The sequence below is a fragment of the Chlorocebus sabaeus genome, chromosome 25 (assembly GCF_047675955.1).
Source record: "Chlorocebus sabaeus isolate Y175 chromosome 25, mChlSab1.0.hap1, whole genome shotgun sequence".
NCBI classification, from domain to species: Eukaryota; Metazoa; Chordata; class Mammalia; order Primates; family Cercopithecidae; genus Chlorocebus; species Chlorocebus sabaeus.
The window spans coordinates 44138549-44153124 of NC_132928.1; the positions used below are offsets into that span (position 1 = coordinate 44138549).

The following is a 14576-nucleotide window of genomic DNA, read 5'->3' on the forward strand; positions in this document are numbered from 1 at the left end:
ATTTCACCTTTTAGAGCTGAAATAGGTCAGAGCATTAACAAACATTAGAACCTCACATTTAAAAATTAGTATGAGAAGTTTTTGTTATTGTGCTAAGACCCTTACACACATGATTTCTTCTAGCCAATACAGGCACAGATTCAACAAAGATGGTGCCTTTTGTGAAAGGTATATATATTGTGAAAACAGAACATTCACCTTGTCTTCTGACATTGTAAAGAACACCCACATTTGCACAGATGCTGCTGCTGTAGTACTTTCAGGCAAGGCCAAATCTTCTTGAAAAGCTGGTCATGGCCCAGTGATCAATGAAGAACTCAGGGACATCCCAAAACTCAGGACTATAAGGTAGGAGAAAGACATTAACCCCTGGCCTGAGAATGAGATTAGAACCTTAACATGCCTCCCGTTAGACTTAATTCAGAGCAAGACTGAACCCCAGTGAACCAGTCACTGAATGGAAATCACCATACTTTCCCTTCCCCACTGACCTTTACCACTCCCTGCCAGATATTCAAATGAATTCAATCGTAAAGAGATTCTCCCCTTTAACTCTTTTTCTTTTTGTGCTAATTAACATTTAGATGGTTTTTTGTCTCATAATACAGAAATTTACTTGTTTCTTGAGGCCCATCTAGAAAAATCAAAATTCAGCCAAGGCATCAACATATCATAGGAACTGTTTCCCAATTTCCATGGCAGAGGATAGCACATAGAAAATTCTTAGGAGCTGTAAGCAATTCAGATAAAAGTCTAAAAAGAGGGAGGCTGGATTCATATATTCCTCTTTGAACCTCAAAGGCACACAGTTGAGTTAATCCTACTTCTTTGTCATCACATGCTATCTCCACAGGCTAACAGAAGCTCTCATCCTTGTTTAATGTATTTTTTCTCTTCATCCCCATCCCCATTGCCATTTTCCTTCCTCCTGTAGAGGCACTCATTCCATTTTGTTTAATGTATATCAGGTATATATGTATCTCCAAAAAATTGGAATATTTGCTTGCATCTTTATACATTTTAATCCACGTAAATGATACTATGTCATTGCTCAAATTCCATTTCTTATTTTTTTCACTCAGCACTGAATTTCTAGATGTATCCGTGTTGCTGCATGTATATTTAAGTCATTACTTCTGACTGCAGTGGAATATTCTAATGCATTCTTCCAGTGTGTCCTTTATCCATTTTCTAGTAATAAACACTTAGTTGCCGGCTACTACAAAGATGGATTGAGTATTCTAATATATATGATGAGTTTCTCTGGAGTAAACAAACAGGAGTGCACATTTTGGCTCAAAAAGTATATACAGATGAAATTTCCCTCTATGCTCCCAGATTGCTTTTCCAAATAGCTGTGCCAGTCTGGACTCGCTTGGGAAGTGTTAAGTGTATTCCTTTTGTTGTTTACTTTTGCTTTTGTTTTTGAGACAAGGTCATACTGTCATTCAGGCTGGAGTACAGTGGTGCAGATGTAGTTCACCCAGCCTCACCATCCCAGACTCCAGCGATCCCCCACCTCAGCCTCCTGCCTCAGTCTCCCTAGTAGCTGGGACCACAGGCATGCACCACCACACCTGGCTAATTTTTTAATTTTTTGTAGAGACAGAGTCTTGTTGTGTTGCCCAGCCTGGTCTTTAACTCCTGGGCTGAGCAATCCTCCTGCCTTGGTCTCCCAAAGTGCTGGGATTACAGGCATGAGCCACTCTGCCCAGACAAGAGTGTATTCTTAACCAGCATTTGTATCATCCAACCTTCTACTCACTGTCAATCTGATCTGTGTAAATTAGGAACTTTAAAATTATCATTTATCTAATTGTAACCATAATAGGTTCATTTGCCTGTTATGCAGTGAGTCAATAAACTGAGACACTTGGGATACAGCAGAGAAAGAGTTTAATAATTATAGGGCAGCTGAATGAGGAGACAAGAGGAAACTTCAACTATGTCTCCCCAAGAGTTTTGGGGTTGTTTTTAAGAGATATTAACGGGGGTTGAAGTGTGGGAGTCACTGATTAGACGAGAAGCTCAGAGTGGTATCTTGGGACAGGGAGATGAAGAAACCACATTTTTGGTTCTGAGTCTGTTTCTGGGTGGATGGGCGGTCTTCATACTGGTTGGCCTCAGACCTGCTGGAATTTGAAAACACCATAAGCTCTTGAGCAAGAAGCTGCTATCATTCTAGCATCAGAAATTCTGTCTATAGGCACAATGCGGGAGCAGGTACCAGGTGGCCAGCATCCTAAATGACTCTCAGCAGCTGCAGAGAAGTGAGTCAAAGTGCACCAGTGCACTCTGAATAATGCCTAACTATAATTCTGCCTAAAGCCTGGATTGTAATTCTTGTTAACCCAGTGAGAGTGGTTCCATAACTACTATTGAACTTGACATCTATCTATCTATCTATCTATCTATCTATCTATCTATCTATCTATATTTTGGAGACAGGGTCTCACTCTGTCACCCAGGCTGGAGTGCAGTGGTACAGTCTTGGCTAACTGCAATCTCCATCTCCTGGGCTCAAGTGATCCTCCCACCTCAGCCTCCAGACTAGCTGAGAACACAGGTGTGCACTACCATGCCCATCTAATTTTTTGTTTTTTGTAGAGATGAGATTTCACCATGTTGCACAGGCTGATCTTAAACTCCTGGGCTCAAGTGACCTGCCCTTTTGGCCTAATAAAGTGCTGGTATTTCAAGTGTGAGGCACTGTGGCAGGCCCTCATCTCTTTTTACACATGCTAACAATTTGGGTTTCCTCTTTCATGACTTACCAATTCATATATTTCCCCCATTTTTCTTTTTTTTTCTTTTTTCTTTTTTTTTGAGACAGAGTATTGCTCTGTCACCCAGGCTGGAGTGCAGTGGTGTAATCTCGGCTCGCTGCAAGCTCCGCCTCCCAGGTTCACACCATTCTCCTGCCTCAACCTCCCAAGCAGCTGGGACTACAGGCACCCGCCACCATGCCCGGCTAATTTTTTGTATTTTTAGTAGAGGTGGGGTTTCACCGTGTTAGCCAGGATGGTCTCCATCTCCTGACCTCGTGATCCGCCCGCCTCGGCCTCCCAAAGTGCTGGGATTACAAGCGTGAGCCACCGCGCACAGCCTTTTCCCCCATTTTTCTACTTGTTTTCCATCTTGTTCTCATTGATTTACAGGTATTGCTCATGAAATCTAGATCAGGTTGTCCAATCTTTTGGCTTCCCTGAGCCACACTGGAAGAAGAATTGTTTTGGCCTACACATAAAATACACTAACACCAATAATCGCTGATGAGCTAAAAAAAAAAAAAATCACAAACCATCTCATGTTTTAGGAAAGTTTATGAATTTGTGTTGGCCTGAATTCAAAGCTGTCCTGGGCCACATGCAGCTCGTGGACCACAGGTTGGACAAGCTTGCTCTAGATAGTAATCCCTTGACATTCTTAGACCTATTTGCTGGAGTACAGAAAACGATTCTGTAAAACATGGTACTTGGGCATGCTGAGTGCTTTTGAAAATTGAAAGGCCTCAGAATCAAATAAGGCTCAGAATCAAATAAGCCTCAGAATCAATTTAAACTTGTCTTGGGTTCCCCGCCCCCAGCACAGGGAAAGACTCTCTGGAATTTCCTTATCTAACCAAGAGGGCTTCTTAACAACAACAAAAGCAAAACAAGAAATTTCTGTCTCTCTCTCTCTCTCTCACACACACACACACACACACACACACAAATTGCCTTCTCTCCCGCACCCTCCACACCGCCCTTACCTCCTTACCTATTGTGGAAAAGATAGAAGAATGCAACCACACCTGGATGGACTTTTTCACAAGATAATGCCTGCTTCTCAGGCTCATTCAAATTCCAAAGGGAATTATTTACAAGTTAATTTCTACCTTGGGTCCATTCATTCTCCCTAATAACTATTTACTGCCCCTCAGAAGAATTGTCTATATTTCCCCATCTCCCCACTTCCCCTATGAAAAAGGATATAGAAGCATCTGTACTCCATGGCATGGTGGGTAATTACTCTGTGATTCTCTCCCCCGCCCCCCATGCACATTAATACATTTGGATGCCTTTTTTCCTATTAATCTGGGACTTTTGTCAGTTGATTTTCAAGGAACCTTCAGAGAGCAAAGGGAAGGTTTGCCTTGGCCCCTAAAAGTTGCAACCGTCCACAGTCTGTCATCTACCTTTTAATTTTAAGGTGTCCTCTGTTGAACAGAAATCTAATTGTGCTACACAGTCAAAGCTATGTTTTTCTCCTTTTTTAGTGCATTTTGACCCTGTTGAAATAAGGTATTCCAATCTTAACTCACAAACATATCTTTCCATATTTTCTTTATAAGATTTTAGCTTCACTTCTCACTTATAGGTCTTCAGTTCATTTAAACTTTATTTTCATATATGGTAGGAGCTAGGAATTCAAATTTATTTTTCTCCACCTAATGATTGCTTTCCTCAGTACTATCTGCTAATAATCTATTCTTTCCTCATAATGAGATACCACCTCTATCATCCGCTGACTTCACATTAATATGTGAGGTATTCTGAGTTCCTTTTCTCTTTCATTGGCAGTTTCTATTTCTACGACAAACTTCACTTTTTAGTTGTGATTGCTCATATCTTCTAAAGTATCCCTCTTTCTCTTCTTTTGCAAATTTGTCTTTTCATATACCTTTATTTTTCTATATAATTTTAGAATCAATTTGTCAAAAGCTCCAAAATAATTTTATCAGAAAATTTATTTAAAAGACTTTGAATGCATTCCTTAATTTGAAAGGAGCTATCATCTTTAAAATTTTACAGCTCCCCATAAATGAGCATGGTATATGGTACTATTGATACAGGAGCTAAAAGAAATTATTTAGGCAGATAGTGAACAAAAGAGAGTCCTTGGCAGAGCTTCCCTTTTAACAAAAAGCAGCCCCCAAAATCATTTCTTTTCTAACAAAGAGCAGCCTGAAAGATCAAGCTGCAGACATAGATAAGGAAGCTGGAAGCTTGCATGGGTGAATGTCAGCAGCTGTGCCAATAGAGAAGGGCTACCTGAGGGCCAGGTATGTTCAACATGGAGCCTCCATTTTCCCTTTTCTTTCTCACCACGTGTACAGTAAAGGAAGAGGCAACATGGCACCAGCCAGTTAGAGAACTCATCTGCATAATAAAAGATTAGCGTGGGGTGGCCAGATTTTCACATGCTTTGTAAATGGCACACCTAGTCTGAACCAGTTCTCCAAATGTATTTGATACAGAATCAAATTTTAAATTAAAATGTTTATCTACAATAAAAGAAATGGACTGGTTAGCCAGTTTTTAACACTTTATGCTAATGGCACACTTGGTCTGACCAATCTTTCGTGCTCTACTTAAATCAGACACTCCTTCTCAAGCTCATCTATAAAACCCCTTGCATTTTGCTGCAGACCAGAAAACCTGCTTGGGACCCCTCTCTGCAGGAGAGAGCTTTTTTCTTTCTTTTGCCTATTGAACCTCTGCTCTTAACCTGACTCCCCTTGTGTGTCTGCATCCTTGATTTCCTTGGCATGAGACAATGAACCTTGGGTATTACCCCAGACAAATGATGTTACTTCACCATCTTATAATATCTTCTTTTGTATCTTTCAATAAATTTCTCCTAAAATATTCTCCATAAAAGTCTTGTGCATTCTTTATCCTATTAACGCCTAGATCTTTTATTTTTTTTTTGCTAATATGAATGTGATCTTATTTGCTATTATCTAGTCAATTTCTTTTATTATAGATAAACATTTTAATTTAAAATTTGATTCTGTATCAAATACATTTGAAGAACTTTATTAATTTGAATAGTTTATCTATGGATTATGTCAGGATTTTTTCTATCAATGAGTATGTCATCTATAATCAATGGTTTTTGTTTTGTTTTGTTTTTGAGACAGAGTCTCACTCTGTCTTCCCGGCTGGAGTGCAATGGCATGGTTTTGGCTCACTGCAACCTCCACCTCCTGGGTTCAAGCAATTCTCTTGACTCAGTCTCCCGAGTAACTGGGATTACAGGCATGTACCACCATGTCTGGCTAATTTTTGTGTTTTCAGTAGAGACGGGGTTTCCCCATGTTGGCCAGACTAATCTCAAACTCCTGACCTCAGGTGATCTGCCCATTTCGGCCTCCCAAAGCGCTGGGATTACAAGTGTGAGCCACCGCACCCAACCATCAATGGTATTTTCAACTCTTTCATTTACTTCTTATACTTTCATTTCTTTTGTCTTGTTGCACTGTCCAGGACCATAATGGATGGATATATAGGCTGACATATAACAATTGGCTTGAGTCGTTTAATGATATTCACCAGATCTTCTATATTTTGCTATTTTATGGACATTATTTTCAATTTCTGAGGTAAGTATAATGAATTCTCTAACTATAAATTGTTAATTTACCTACTTATCCACACAGTTCTATCTGTGATTGTTTTCTATATTTTAACTACATGTTGTTTGGTGTATATTCCTACTGGTTCATATCTCCTTAGCCCCTTGTTCCTTTTACCAGTATATATATTTCATACCTTTATGATTTTTCTTTTTTATTTATCTTCCAAAAAATATGAAATTATTGGAATATTTGCAAGAGCTGAGTTTTAAAATGATCTAGACTAATTTGTGTGTGTAATTTAATTTCTTTGATATTTATAAGACCACTCAGCTGTTCTATATCTTCCTGAGTTAGTTTTGGTCAACTTTTGCTTTTGTTTTTTAGTAGACTTTATTTTTGGAGCAGTTTTAGGTTCACAGCAAAGTTGAGCAGAAGGTACAGAGATTTCCCATATACTCCCCATACACGCTGATATGGTTTGGATACTTAGGCCCTCCAAATCTCATACTGAAATGTGACCCCCTATGTGGAGATGGACCAAGTGGGAAGTGTTTGGGTCATGGCGGAAGATCCTTCATGAATGGCTTAGTACTCTCTTCATAGTAATGAGGGAGTTCTCACTCTATTAGTTTGCAGGAGAACTGGTAGTGAGAGAGCCTTGGCACCTCCTCCTCTCTTTTGTCCCCTCTCTGACCATGTGACACACTTGCTCCCCTTTTGCCTTCTGCCATGAGTAAAAGCTTCTTGAAGCTTCACTAGAAGCAGATGCTTGTGCCATGCTTCTTGTATAGTCTGCAGAATGATGAGCCAAATAAACCTCTTTCGTTTATAAATTACTCAGCCTCAGGTATTTCTTTATAGCAATGCACAATGGACTAATACAGATGCATACTTCCTCTATGACCAACATCCCCCATCAGAGTGACACAGTTGTTACAACTGATGAACCTACACTGACACACCATCATCACCTAAAAGTTTGCGGTTTACATCAGGGTTCACTCACTCTTGGTGTTGTGCATTTTGTGGGTTTGGACAAATGTATATACCATTATAGATTCATACAGAGTAATTTCACTGATTTTTAAATTCTCTGTTCTCTGCCTATTCATGCCTTCCTCTCTCACACTAACCCCTGGCAACCACTGATCTTTTTACTGTCATCACAGTTTTGTCTTTTCCAGAATGCCATACAGTTGAAATCATATAGTATATAGACTATGCAGGTTTTTATGTAGACATGTTTTTTAACTCCTTTGGGCAAATACCAAGGAGCAAGATTGCTGGATCATATGGTAAGACTATGTTTAGTTTTATAAGAGACTGCCAAATTATCTTCCAAAGTGGCTGTACCATTTTACATTCTTAAGAGCAAAGAATGAGAGTTCCTGTTACTCTACATCTTCACTGGCATTTGATGTTCTCAGTGTTGCAGATTTTGGCTGCTCTAATAGGTATATATGGTACCTCATTGTTGGTCTAATTCACATTTTCCTAATACTATTTGATATGGAACATCCTTTCATATGCTTATTTGCCGTCTATTTATCTTCTTTGGTGAAGTGACTGTTGATGGCTTTGGTATATTTTTTGGTCAAGTTTTTGTTTTCTTATTTTTGAGTTTCAAGAGTTCTTTGTATGTGTTGGATAGTAGTCCTTTATCAGCTGTTTTTTGCAAATATTTTCTCTCCCTCTGTGGCTTGTCTTCCCATTCTCTTGACAGCGTCTTTCACAGTACAGAAATTTTTAATTTTAATGAACTCCAACTTATCAATTCTTTCTTTCATGGATCATGCCTTTGGTCTTGTATCTAAAAAGTCATCTCCAACCCCAAGGTCATCTAGATTTTCTCCTATGTTACCTTCTAATAGTTTCATAGTTGTGCATTTTACATTTATGTCTGTGATTCATTCTGAGTGAGTTTTGTGAAAGGTGTAAAGTCTGAGTCTAGATTCATTTTTCTTGCATGTGGATGCCCAGTTGTTTCAGTACCATTTGTTGAAAAGACCACCTTTACCCCATTGAACTGCTTTTGCTCTTTTGTCAGAGATCAGTTAACTATATTTATGTGGGTCAATTCTAGGCTCTCTATTCTGTTCCACTGATCTATGTGTCTATTCTTTAGCCAATACTACATTGTCTTGATTACTCTAGCTTTACAGTACATCTTCAAAAATTGTAGAGTCAGTCCCCCATTTTAATTCTCCTTGAATATTAAAGTAGCTGTTTGGCTATTCTGGGCTTTTTCCTTCTAAAAATAAACTTTAAAATCAGTCTGTCAATATTCACAGAATAACATACTGGGATTTTGATTGGGATTGCCTTGAATCTATAGATCAAGTTGGGAAGAATTAGTATCTTCATACACACACACACACACACATATACACACACACACGTATATGTGTATATATACACAACACATATATGAAGATTCCATATATATACACATACATATACACACACACATGTATGTGTATATATATGAAGATTCCAGTTCTTCCCAACTTGATCTATAGATGCATATATATGTGTATGTGTGTGTGTATATATATATAGCTTAGGCTTAAGCTATCCTTCTGCCTTAGAATCCTGAGTAGCTCCAATCACAGGCATGTGCCACTATGCCCAGCTAGTTATTTTATTTTTTGTAGAAATGGAGTCTTGCTATTTGCCCAGGATGGTCTCAAACCCTCTTCTCAAGTGATCCTCCCACTTTGGCTTCGCTTCCCAAAGTGGTGGCATTACAGGCGTGAGCACCGAACCCAGCCTAGAAATGAAATCTTGACAACATTGAGTCTTTCTATCAATGAACATGAAATATCTCTCCATCTATTTAGTTCTCTGACTTCTTTCATCAGATTTTTGTAGTTTTCTACTATAAATCTTGCAAACATTTTGTTAGATTTATATCTAAGTATTTCATTTTGTGGGGTACCAATATAAATGGTATTACATTTTTAATTTCAAATTCCATGTGTTTATTGCTAGTTTATAAGAAAGTAACTGGCTTTTGTATATTAATCTTACACTCTGCAACCTTGCTATAATTGCTTGTTAGTTCCAGGATTTTTTTTCTTTTTCTTTTTTTTTTTTTTTTTTTTGCCTATTCTTGAAGATTTTCTACATAGACCATCATGTCAGCTGCAAACAAAGACAGTTTTATTTCTTCCTTTCTAATCCACATACCTTCTACTTCCTTCTCATATCTTATTGAATTAGCAAAAACTTACAGTATAATGCTGAAGAGGAGTGGTAAGAGAGAACAGCCCTGCCTTGTTCCCGTTCTTAATTGGAAAGTATCTAGTTTCTACCATTAAGTATGATGTTCACTGTAGGGTTTTTTCCCAAGGGATAGGGGGTGATATTTAACAAGTTGAGAAAGTTTCCCTGTATTCCTAGTTTGTCTAGGGTTTTTATTACAAATGAGTATTAGATTTTGCCAAATGCATTTTCTACATCTATTGATAGAATTACGTGATTCTTCTTTTTTAGTCTATTGACATAATGGATTACATTAATTGATTTGTAAATGTTGAACCACCCTTGCAAACCTGAGATAAATTCCACTTGGTCATAATGTATAATTCTTTTTATATATTGTTGGATTCAATTTGCTAATATTCTTTTGAGAATTTTTACATCTATATTCATGAGAGATATTGGTCTGTAGCTTTTTCCGCAATATTTTTCTCTGGTTTCGGTATTAAGTTAATGTTGGCCTCATAAATGAGTTACTAAGTATTCTCTCTGTTTTTGTCTTTTGAAAGAAACTGGTATAATTTATTCCTTAAATATTTGGTAGAATTCACTTGTGAACCTATCTGAACTTGGTGCTGTCTATTTGGAAGGTTGTTAATTATTGATTCAGTTTCTTTAATAGATATAGGCCTATTCAGATTGTTTTTTATCTTCTATGAGTTTTGGCAGATTGTGTCTTTTAAGAAATTCATCTGTTATCAAATTTGTAAGCATACGGTTGTTCATAGTATTCCTTTATTATCTTTTTGATGTCCATGGGATGTTACCTCTTTCATTTCTGATATGAGTCATTTGTGTCCTCTCTATTTTTTTCTTAGTTAGCTTAGATAGAGGTTCATTAATTTTATTTATCTTTTTGAAGAACCACTTTTGGTGATTTTCTTTTGCTTTTTTTTTTTTTTTTTTAATTATTGAGATGGAGTTTCATTCTTTCGCCCAGGCCAGAATGCAATGGTGCAATCTTGGCCTCCTGTGTTCAAGCAATTCTCCTGCCTCAGCCTCCCGAGTACCTGGGATGACAGGTGCCCACCACCACACCCAGTTAATTTTTGTATTTTTAGTGGAGATGGGTTTCACCATGTTGGCCAGGCTGGTCTTGAATCCCTGACCTCAGGTGATCCACTCACCTTGGCCTCTCAAACTGCTGGGATTACAGGCATTAGCCACTGCAGTCAGCCAGTGATTTTCTTTATAATTTTACTTTTTCACATGTTTTGTACAAATTTTTAATTTTACTAATTTCTTTTCTAATTTATATTATTTTTCTTCTGTTTACTTTGGATTTAACTTGCTCTTTTTTTTCCCCTAGTTTCCTAAGGTGAAAGTGTAGAGGACTAACTTTAGATCTTTCTTCTTTTGTAATATATGCATTCAGTGCCATAAATTTCCCTCAGCACTGCTTTTGCTCCATTCCACAAATTTTATTGTTGCATTTTCATTTGTTTATAAATTTTAAAATTTCTCTTGAGATTTTTTTTTTCTCTGATCCATGTTCTATTTAGAAACGCGTTGGCGGACGGACCGACTGACGGTAGGGACAGGAGGCGAGCAAGATGGCGCAGACGCAGGGCACCCGGAGGAAAGTCTGTTACTACTACGACGGGGATGTTGGAAATCACTACTACGGACAAGGCCACCCAATGAAGCCTCACCGAATCCGCATGACTCATAATTTGCTGCTCCACTGTGGTCTCTACCGAAAAATGGAAATCTATCGCCCTCACAAAACCAATGCTGAGGAGATGACCAAGTACCATAGTGATGACTACATTAAATTCTTGCGCTCCCTCCGTTCAGATAACATGTTGGAGTACAGCAAGCAGAGGCAGAGGTTCAGCGTTGGTGAGGACTGTCCAGTATTCGACGGCCTGTTTGAGTTCTGTCAGTTGTCTACTGGTGGTTCTGTGGCAAGTGCTGTGAAACTTAATAAGCAGCAGACGGACATCGCTGTGAATTGGGCTGGGGGCCTGCACCATGCAAAGAAGTCTGAGGCATCTGGCTTCTGTTACGTCAATGATATCGTCTTGGCCATCCTGGAACTGCTAAAGTATCACCAGAGGGTGCTGTATATTGACATTGATATTCACCATGGCGACGGCGTGGAAGAGGCCTTCTATACCACACACCGGGTCATGACTGTGTCCTTTCATAAGTATGGAGAGTACTTCCCAGGAACTGGGGACCTGCGGGATATCGGGGCTGGAAAAGGCAAGTATTATGCTGTTAACTACCTGCTCCGAGACGGGATTGATGATGAGTCCTATGAGGCCATTTTCAAGCCAGTCATGTCCAAAGTAATGGAGATGTTCCAGCCTAGCACGGTGTGTGGCTCAGACTCCCTGTCTGGGGATCGGTTAGGTTGCTTCAATCTAACCATCAAAGGGCACGCCAAGTGTGTGGAATTTGTCAAGAGCTTTAACCTGCCTATGCTGATGCTGGGAGGTGGTGGTTACACCATTGGTAATGTTGCCCGGTGCTGGACATACGAGACAGCTGTGGCCCTGGATACGGAGATCCCTAATGAGCTTCCATACAAGGACTACTCTGAATACTTTGGACCAGATTTCAAGCTCCACATCAGTCCTTCAAATATGACTAACCAGAACACGAATGAGTACCTGGAGAAGATCAAACAGCGGCTGTTTGAGAACCTTAGAATGCTGCCGCATGCACCTGGGGTCCAAATGCAGGCGATTCCTGAGGACGTCATCCCTGAGGAGAGTGGCGATGAGGATGAAGAAGACCCTGACAAGGGCATCTCGATCTGCTCCTCCGACAAACGAATTGCCTGTGAGGAAGAGTTCTCCGATTCTGAAGAGGAGGGAGAGGGGGGCCGCAAGAACTCTTCCAACTTCAAAAAAGCCAAGAGAGTCAAAACAGAGGATGAAAAAGAGAAAGACCCAGAGGAGAAGAAAGAAGTCACAGAAGAAGAGAAAACCAAGGAGGAAAAGCCAGAAACCAAAGGGGTCAAGGAGGAGGTCAAGTTGGCCTGAACAGACCTCTCCAGCTCTGGCTTCCTGCTGAGTCCCCCACCTTTCTCCCCCAACCCCTCAGATTTTATATTTTCTATTTCTCTGTGTATTTATATAAAAATTTATTAAATATAAATATCCCCAGGGACAGAAACCAAGGCCTTGAGCCCAGGGCAGCTGTGCTGGGTGAACTCTTCCAGGGGCCACGTTGCCACCCGTTCTTCCCCAGTTCTTAACTTTGAACCATAAAGGGTGCCAGGTCTGGGTGAAAGGGATGCTTTTATGCAACCATAAGACAAAATCCTGAAATGTGAAGTGCCTGCTTAGTAGCTTTGGAAAGGTGCCCTTATTGAATATTCTAGAAGGGGTGGCTGGGTCTTCAATGATCTCCTGTTCTTTTCAGGCTCCTAAGGTAACATCAGCCATTTTTAGATTGGTTCCGTTTTCATACCTTCCCACTGGCCTCAAGTGAGCCAAGAAACACTGCCTGCCCCATCTTCTCCTAATTCTGCAGGTGGAGGTTGCTAGTCTAGTTTCCTTTTTGAGATACTATTTTCATTTTTGTGAGCCTCTTTGTAATAAAATGGTACGTTTCTATATCCTCAAAAAAAAAAAAAAAAAGAAAAAAAAAAGGCGTGTTGTTTAATCTCCAAGTATTTTGGGATTTTCTAACTATCCTTCCATTATTGATTTCTAGTTTAATTCCATTGTGTTCTCAGAGTAGACACTATATTATTTCTATTTTTTAAGTTTGTTAAGGTGTGTCTTTTTGGCCCAGAATATAGTCTGTCTTGGTGGATGTTCAATGTTAGCTTGAGAAGAATATGTATTCTGTTGTTGATGTCAATTGTATCTAGTAGATTAGTGGTGCTGTTGAGTTCACCTATGTCCTTCCTGATTTTTTTGCCTACTGGATATATCCTTTTCTGATAGAAGGGTGTTAGAATTTCCAACTGTAAGAATGCATTAATTTATATCTCCTTGTAGTCTATCAGTTTTGCCTTACATATTTTGATGCTCTATTGTTAAGTGCATACACATTGAAGATTGTGATATCTTCTTGGAGAATTGACCCCTTTATTATTATGTAATGCTCATCTTTATCCCTGATAACTTTCTTTGCTCTGAACATCTGCTCTATCTGAAATTAATATAGCTATTCCCACTTTCTTTTGATGAGTGTTAGCATGGTATCTTTCTCCATCCATTTATTTTTAATCTATATGTATCTTTATATTTAAAGCGGCTTCCTTGTAGACAACATACAGTAGGGTCTTTTTTTTTTTTAATCCATTCTGACAATCTCTGTATTTTAATTGGTGCATTTAGACCACTGACATTCAAAGTGATTATTGATATAGTTAGATTATTACCTACCATATTTGTGACTGTTTTCAATTTGTTGCACTTGTTCTTTGTTCCCATTCTTGTTTTATAGTCTTTTTCTACCTTTTGTGGTTTTAATTGAGCATTTTATATAATTTCATTTTTTCTTCTTTTTTACTTTTTTAGTGGTTGGCCTAGAATTTACAACACATATATATGGCAACTAATCTATTTATTCACAGCTAATCCAAGTTCACTTTCAAATAACACTGTAGTGTTTCACATGTAGAGCAAGTACCTTATAATAATGAAAATCGTGATTCCTCATTCCCATCCCTTGTAGTCATGGTGTTAATCATTCCCATCCCTTGTATTCATGGTGTTATTCATTATGTATATATCACTTATACATAATGAATACACTGTTGCTATTACTACTTTGAGCAAACTGTTACATGTCAGATTAATTAAAAACAAGAAAAATAAAAGTTTTTATTTTATTTTTGCCAAGTTCTTCTCTGATGCTTTTTCTTTTCTTTTTTTTTTTTTTTTTTTGAGACAAGGTCTCACTCTGTTGCTCAGGCTGGAGCACAGTGGCTTGATCACAGCGCACTGCAGCCTTGACCACCCCAGGCTCAGATGATCCTCCTGAGTAGCTGGGACTACAGGCATGT

General features: G+C 38.8%; 1 long non-coding RNA gene and 1 pseudogene across 1 annotated transcript in view; both read left to right on the forward strand.

Annotated features, from left to right (window-relative positions):
- The first annotated feature begins 238 nt into the window (after positions 1 to 238).
- Positions 239 to 14576, forward strand: part of LOC140710199 (uncharacterized) — a 72422-nt gene continuing 58084 nt past the window's right edge. Inside the window, exons 1-2 of the long non-coding RNA XR_012091140.1 lie at positions 239 to 348; positions 2207 to 2270. This is a non-coding gene — a long non-coding RNA (uncharacterized lncRNA). The remainder of the gene's footprint in view (positions 349 to 2206; positions 2271 to 14576) is intronic.
- On the forward strand, positions 11122 to 13160 carry LOC103230429 (histone deacetylase 1 pseudogene; annotated as a pseudogene).